This window comes from Schistocerca piceifrons, chromosome 3, assembly GCF_021461385.2.
Source record: "Schistocerca piceifrons isolate TAMUIC-IGC-003096 chromosome 3, iqSchPice1.1, whole genome shotgun sequence".
In the NCBI taxonomy this organism is placed as follows: Eukaryota; Metazoa; Arthropoda; class Insecta; order Orthoptera; family Acrididae; genus Schistocerca; species Schistocerca piceifrons.
In genome coordinates this window covers 850,265,431-850,273,958 of record NC_060140.1, presented here as the reverse complement: position 1 = coordinate 850,273,958, position 8,528 = coordinate 850,265,431, and the positions used below count along the sequence as shown (strand labels likewise).

Sequence of the window (8,528 nt, the reverse complement as noted above, 5' to 3'; positions counted from 1 at the left end):
TTAGACTACCATTGATGAAATAAGCACCAATAATTGTAGTACCGAGCATCCTACATCAGACGTTAACTCTCCATTGACGCTGATGTTCCACCTGTCTAAGCCATCGTGGATTGTCGCTGGACCAATAATGCATGTTCCTTGTATTTATCTGTCCTTTGTTTGAGAAGGAACATTCATCGGTAAATAGAACACTGGAGAAGAAGTTCGAGCCGGCGAGGATTTGCTGCTGTGCCCACTGACAGAACTGTACTCGATTCTGGAAAAAATTCCCATGCAATTCTTGACGTAGATGTATATGGTAAGTATGGAACCGGTGTCTTGTAAGAATACGATGTACACTGGTTTTAGGAATGCCAAACTCGTATTCAAACTGTCGTGTGCTCACATGTGGATTCATACCAACGGAAGCGAGAACAGTATCTTCGCCAGCTTCGTCTGTGCGAGTGCTACGACGAATGCGTTGTCGTGGGTTGAAACTTCCCGTTTCCTGAAGCGTCGCAACAAGACGAGAAAACATCCGAAAACATCCGTCAGGAAGGTGGGTTCTTGTCAGGATATCACCCTCTGTACAGTTCCGCTGCCTGCGTAGCATTTTGCCGGCCGGCCTCTATGGCCGAGTGGTTCTAGGCGCTTCAGTCTGGAACCGTGCTGCTGCTACGATCGCTGGTTCGAATCTTGCCTCGGGCATGGACGTGTGTGATGTCCTTAGGTTAGTTAGGTTTAAGTAGTTCTAAGTCTAGGGAACTGATGACCTCAGATGTTAAGTCCCATGGTGCTCAGAGCGTTTTGAGCATTTTGCCTACCTTCAACAACAACAACAATAAAAGAAACGTTATGTCAATGCAGTTTGACGCAAGGGCAACATTTCCTGTATGCCTACTCTACACGACAGTATTTAAAAGGACTAAACTACTGTACTAAACGTACCCGTACATAAGAAAACAGTACTGCAATTACTGTTCTGCTAACTGACATTCCCCATTGACGAGTATCATTTCTACCCTCTCTTCGTTGGTGTACATTTTATTCACACAACTCTTCAACTGATGATGGTTGACGGAATGATGGGTGTGCATACTACTTATGTTTACACTTGTCCTCTGTCAACGTCGGCACGTGGATGTAATCCTTTACCCCGAGCACCTGGACTAACTGCTGGGAGCGTAAGCGTCAGTGTTGTGTTATGTAATTAATAACGTGTTTCAGTGAATGGTACACTGTGGTACATTTTTGAATAGGTTTTTAGGATAGAAAATACAGGGTGCCTTTTAAAAAAGTGATACCACTGTTCATATCTTCGTAAAAAACAAAGCTACAACAAAGGCAATCATGCTGATTGATGTCCCCCTGACGGCTAAAGAACATTTTCTTGAAACATTTTGTAATTTGCATCTGGACAAACAGTTTTTTAGGGTGGTCAAGATTAATGGGAAACCCTGTAAATATGCTGATGAGCCAAAACACTATGACCACCTGCTGCTAAACAGCTTGTTTATCAGTCTTTGGAACGAAATACATCACTGATCCTGCGTATCAAGGATCCGACAGTTTGTTGGTAGGTTAGTGGAGGTATGTGGCATTAGATGTCTACGCACAGGTCGTGTAATTCGAGTAAACAACGGGCCGTTGATTTGCGTACGCGGTGATTGCGCCCGATAGGGACCCAGATGAGGTTCATAGGATCTACATCAGCCGAATTTGGTCACCGAATTTGGTCAACATGGCCAACGGCCTTGCCTCAGTGGTAACACCGGTTCCCGTCAGATCAGCGAAGTTAAGCACTGTCGGGTTGGGCTAGGACTTGGATGGGTGACCATCCAGCCTGCCGAGCGCTGTTGGCAAGCGGGATGCACCCAGCCCTTGTGAGGCAAACTGAGGAGCTACTTGATTGATAACTAGGGGCTCCGGTCACGGAAACCGACATACGGCCGGGAGAACGGTATGCTGACCACGTGCCCCTCCATATCCGCATCCAGTGATGATGCCTCTGAACTGAGGATGACACTGCGGCCAGTCAGTACCTTTGGGCCTTCATGGCCTGTTGGGGTGGAGTTAAGTTTTAGTTTAGTTTTAGACATCAACATGAATTCACTATAACGCTCTCCAAACCACTGTAGCTCTGTTCTGGCTTCGAGACATGGACAGTTATGATGCTGAAAGATGACATCGTCGTCGGGGAAGACATGGAGCATGAAGGGATGCAGGTGGTTCGCAGTTCTCAGCGTGTCTTCGATTACTATCTCAGGTCCCACGCAAGCACAGGGGAACGTCTCCCATATCATAATACTACTCCCACCAGCCTGCGTTCGTGGTGTGCTGCACGTTTCGAGCCGCCGTTCACCTTCTTCACGGCGTTTTTTGGAGACGACTAGCGGCCTAGTGTAGCAAAGATGTGATTGACCTGACCAGCTGACACGTTTCCATTGATCGACGGTCGAATCCCAATGGTCCCGTTCTCACTACAATCGTAACTGATGATGCCGTTGTGTCACTGTGTGAACAGGTAGGAGCAGTCTGCTGCGGTGCTCCATGTGGAACAATGTACGTTGAAAGGTGTGCTCCGAAACACTTGCACGTACACCAGCATTGTGATCTTTCAGAAGAAATGCCACAGATTATTATCTATCCTACTTTACGGAGCAAACGAGCCACAAAACTCCTCGTTCTCTGAAACGTTTCCACTGAAGATTAATATTGTTAAAAAAGAGAACTTCACAAAAGCATTGAATTGTAAATCAAAATTGAATGAAAATCATTTTGATTAAGGCCCACCACGAAAGTCGGCAACAATCACCATTACCAATCAATTTATGTACTAAATACTAAATTAAATTACGACGGCTGACGGACGCGAGAAGTCCATTATGTAAATTAATTTCAGCATTGGTCTCAAGGATGTGCCTGTATGATACTAATTCTGATTCATTTAAAGTCACTTGTGGGGTAACGTTGCCACTATATCAGTTGCTTTTCTGGGCGAGCTTTGGAAGCGAGGAGCATTAGGGATATCACACAGGAGACGTGCAGAGAGGCATTGTTGATGGTACCCCCTCGTGGTGTTTCGGGCACGTGACCCGGTAACAAAAACATGTAAGCGGAGCAGAAACGGACGGGGCATCACCCTAGCGAAGATAAGGGCTGCAAATAGGGAAATCCATTGATATAAGGGACTTTGACAAATGGCAGATTATTATTACGCAGAGCTTGCGAACGAGTATCTCGAAAACGGCGAAGTTGGTCGAATGATCAGTGCTAATGTCGTGAGCATCTACGGAAATAGGCTTAAAGACAGTGAAACAACCTATAGGCGCTAAATGGTTGGCATTTAGCGCCTATGGGTTGTTTCACTGTCTTTAAACCTATTTCCGTAGATGCTCACGACCAACCATTTAGCGCCTATAGGTTGTTTCACTGTCTTTAAACCTATTTCCGTAGATGCTCACGACATTAGCACTGAACATTCGACCAACTTCGCCGTTTTCGAGATACTCGTTCGCAAGCTCTGCGTAATAATAATCTGCCATTTGTCAAAGTCCCTTATATCAATGGATTTCCCTATTTGCAGCCCTTATCTTCGCTAGGGTGATGCCCCGTCCGTTTCTGCTCCGCTTACATGTTTTTGTTACCGGGTCACGTGCCCGAAACACCACGAGGGGGTACCATCAACAATGCCTCTCTGCACGTCTCCTGTGTGATATCCCTAATGCTCCTCGCTTCCAAAGCTCGCCCAGAAAAGCAACTGATATAGTGGCAACGTTACCCCACAAGTGACTTTAAATGAATCAGAATTAGTATCAAACAGGCACACCCTTGAGACCAATGCTGAAATTAATTTACACAACGGACTTCTCGCGTCCGTCAGCCGTCGTAATTTAATTTATTATTTACTACATAAATTGATTGGTAATGGTGATTGTTGCCGACTTTCGTGGTGGGCCTTAATCAAAATGATTTTCATTCAATTTTGATTTACAATTCAATGCTTTTGTGAAGTTCTCTTTTTTAACAATATTAATCTTCAGTGGAAATTATTTGTTACGTTAATGAACGTTAGACTCGTTGAATATTAAAACATGAGCATATAAGTTGAACAATACAATAAACTTTTCATATTAATTTCCTCGGCTAGTCAGTTCACTTTAAAGCGAAAAATCTTTAGTTATTAATTACAATTGCGGCCCACACACGCGCGAGAGTATTTTTTCACGCCTCCGTTAACCATTGCATTGTAGTCGGAGTCCTGGCTCTGGCTCTCGGCTATTGTACTGAAAATAAGAACCTTAAAGCTATGTATTTCCCGCAACGTCGGACGGCTGTGGAGAAAAATGTATATTATGTTAATAGCGGGCGAGTTTTTCGCTTCCGCTAGTTTTTATAAGTTAATATCGCCAAGTAATGGCGTCGTTGGCTGCATCGGCCGCAGCGATTGTTGCGCTGTAAATTATTCGATTGCAGGTTAATTCGAGGAAGGCGGACATGAACATTAAAAGTGAACAATAATATTAAATCAATATATATATTATCTGCTTCATTAGTACAAATATGCTTACATTTACCAGCACTCGCAAGATGTCCGTCTACACGCAACCAAGACAAGAGAAGAAGTGAACGCGACTAAAAAATTAACAAAAGAGCGTATCTTGTCGTCTCTCTAGATCATTTTGTTATATTTCTTTGCCCTCGAAACTTACACAGAGAAATTATATACGGATACATGAGAAAAATACATGTTCACCTGAGCGGCTAGTGTCCACTTATTATTCAATTTTTAAATATCTCTTCTTCATAAATAGGCTACTGTTTTTTAAGTCTTTTGTTAGTATTTCACTGGGGACGCTATAGACTGAATTTTGTGGCCCTAGGAGTGAATCTTAAGATGTGGAATTTTCATTTTATCATTGGAAAGTATTAAATGTGATACTAAACACAAGCTTTAAATGGCTTCTGTAGTTTATTACAAAAAGCATTAGTATCGTGAAGCATCAAAAACAGTCATGAACTACTAAAGTCACCATCATAGAATTAACCATGAAAATTACAGAAGTGGAATTATCAGTTGGCAGAGTTACTCGATGGCATCACAACTGATTTATAAACTCATACCTGACTTCGTGAAAATTGTCTCAGTGCGACTATATAACGAATACAATAACTGCCTGTCTGAACAGAGAGCTGTAGAGACCCATAGACCTGACGATGCACTGACGGACATAGGAGAGTGAAACTCATCATCAATCTGAACTTCATATTGTTGATTTTCCCAACATGCCAGAACTGGTTGCTATCCTCACCATGATCTTCAGCTTAATATGAGCAGATTGGTGACACTGTGTTGCGCTCCGATGAAGAAGTTTGATGCTAGAATCGCTCTGCCGAGGACTCAAACACTGGACCCCGGTTGGCTCCTCCAGTTGACAGCGCAGCGTGTCGAGAACCGGTATGTTCAGCACCAAGCCCAGAGACCAAGTCTCTCTCTCTCTAAGTCAGTAAACAACTGACTGTTCCTTTCCTCCTACCAAGAAAAACTCCACCACCAATCCTCTTTAAAGTTACGTCTGTTCACCTATGATGTAACAGTTTCTTTAACAAATATCCTCTCAAGAAGAGGTGAAATGTCAAAAGCAATTATTCCAATTTCTTCCACTCGTTTCTAAAAAAAATTTCCCACTATGTCTTACATTCTCCTGACAGCACTTATACACTACTGGCCATCAAAATTGCAACACCACGAAGATGACGTGGTACAGAAGCGAAATTTAACAGACAGGAAGAAGATGCTGTTATATGGAAATCATTAACTTTTCAGAGCAATTCACACAAGGTTGGCGCCGGTGGCGACACCTACAACGTGCTGATATGAGGAAAGTTTCCAACCGATTTCTCATACACAAACAGCAGTTGACCGGCGTTGCCTGGTGAAACGTTGTTGTGATGCCTCGTGTAAGGAGGAGAAATGCGTAACATCACGTTTCCGACTTTTTAAAGGTCGGATTGTAGCCTTTCGCGATTGCGGTTTATCGTATCGCGACATTGCTGCTCGCGTTGATCGAGATCCAATGACTGTTAGCAGAATGTGGAATCGGTGGTTTCAGGAGGGTAATACGGAACGCCGTGCTGCATCCCAACGGCCTCGTATCACTAGCAGTCGAGATGACGGGCATCTTATCCGCATGGCTGTAACGGATCGTGCAGCCACGTCTTGATCCCTGAGTCAACAGATGGGGACGTTTGCAAGACAACAACCATCTGCACGAACAGTTCGACGACGTTTGCAGCAGCATGGACTATCAGCTCGGAGACCACGGCTGCGCTACCCTCGACGCTGCATCACAGACAGGAGCGCCTGCGATGGTGTACTCAACGACGAACCTGGGTGCACGAATGGCAAAACGTCATTTTTACACATGAATCCAGGTTCTGTTTACAGCATCACGATGGTCGCATCCGAGTTTGGCGCCATCGCGGTGAACGCACATTGGAAGCGTGTATTCGTCATCGCCATACTGGCGTATCATCCGGCGTGACGGTATGGGGTGCCATTGGTTACACGTCTCGGTCACCTCTTGTTCGCATTGACGGCACTTTGAACAGTGGACGTTACATTTCAGATGTGTTACGATCCGTGGCTCTACCCTTCATTCGATCCCTGCGAAACCCTACATTTCAGCAGGATAATGCACGACAGCATGTTGCAGGTCCTGTACGGTTCTCTCTGGATACGGAAAATGTTCGCCTGCTGCCCTGGCCAGCAAATTCTCCAGATCTCTCACCAATTGAAAACGTCTGGTCAATGGTGGCCGAGCAACTGGCTCGTCACAATACGTCAGTCACTACTCATGATGAACTGTGGTATCGTGTTGAAGCTGCATGGGCAGCTGTACCTGTGCACGCCATCCAAGCTCTGTTTGACTCAATACCCAAGCGTATCAAGGCCGTTATTACGGCCAGAGGTGGTTGTTCTGGGTACTGATTTCTCAGGAACTGTGCACCAAAATTGCGTGAAAATGTAATCAAATGACTCTGAGCACTATGGGACTTAACAGCGGAGGTCATCAGTCCCCTAGAACTTAGAACTACTTAAACCTAACTAACCTAAGGACATCACACACATCCATGCCCGAGGCTGTATTCGAACCTGCGACCGTAGCAGTCGCGCGGTTCCGGACTGAAGCACCTAGAACCGCTCGGCCACCGCGGCCGGCCAAAATGTAATCACATGTCTGTTCTAGTATAATATATTTGTCCAGTGAATACCCGTTTATCATCTGCATTTCCTCTTCGTGTAGCAATTTTAATGGCCAGTAGTGTATTTCAGCGATGCGTGGCCTCTGAACCACCAGCAGCCTCACATGACAGATCGTGGGAAACGCTAAAGAAATGTGCTCAAGGCTAGCCGCCATCTCCGTGGCATCTTCTGAACCTGTAGTACTTCGATGCTGGAAGCGTTTACCTTAATATAGTCCGTGCAGCTACCTTCTGGTGGCAGAGTTCCATCTCCCGAAACAAATGCTTCCAATTAGGCAGTCCAAAGTGTATACGTGCAATAAACCGCACAGTGGGCTGGTGCTAGCACGATTCTTGCCGAGGCGACTTTCCCTAAGACAACGCGAGAGCAGCTGTACCTACCGGTGGGTGCCCTGTCCACAGTTCTGCGAAGCGTCGCGTTCCCTCGGCTCACCGGGGGTCTTTTCACCGAGCCTCTCTGCACGTCTCCTGTATGATACCCCTTGCGCTCCTCGCTTCCAAAGCTGCCCCAGAAAAGCAACTGATATAGCCGGCAACACGTTATATTAAAGAATACTAAACAGAGGAAATAAAGTCAGTGCACTCGTTCACTGCAATTTCGTTAATCCATCTGCACTAACTCAACTTCCCTCCAGTAGCATTGTTAATCATAAACAGATGAAAAGAAACGAACCGAACGGCTGGCCACTTTTGAATATGTAACGCTTGACATTAAATTAAACATCAAGTTAACTGTTGCCAGCCACTGTTTATTTATCTCCACGACGCTTTTCAAAGGTTTAATCCATCATCAGGTGGATTTACATTTGTTAGTATGATATGTGTGTGTGTGTGTGTGTTGTGTTATGTTTTTTTGGAGGAAATTGTGGAACTTTCACTGCCGTAACTCAATATCTACATCTACATCTACATACATACTCCGCAATCCACCATACGGTGCGTGGCGGAGGGTACCTCGTACCACAACTAGCATATTCTCTCCCTGTTCCACTCCCAAACAGTACGAGGGAAAAATGACTGCCTATACGCCTCTGTACTAGCCCTAGTTCCTCTTATCTTATCTTTGTGGTCTCTCCGCGAAATGTAAGTTGGCGGCAGTAAAATTGTATTGCAGTCAGCTTCAAATGCTGGTTCTCTAAATTTCCTCAGTAGCGATTCACGGAAAGACCTTTCCTTCAGAGACTCCCACCCGAGTTCCTGAAACATTTCCGTAACACTCGCGTGATGATCAAACCTACCAGTAACAAATCTACCAGCCTGCCTCTGAATTGCTTCTATGTCCT

The 8,528-nt window shown here is 45.0% G+C and overlaps 1 pseudogene; it reads left to right on the top strand.

Moving 5' to 3' along the window:
• The first annotated feature begins 1,723 nt into the window (after positions 1–1,723).
• LOC124791170 lies at positions 1,724–1,841 on the top strand (annotated as a pseudogene).
• The last annotated feature ends 6,687 nt before the right edge of the window (positions 1,842–8,528 follow it).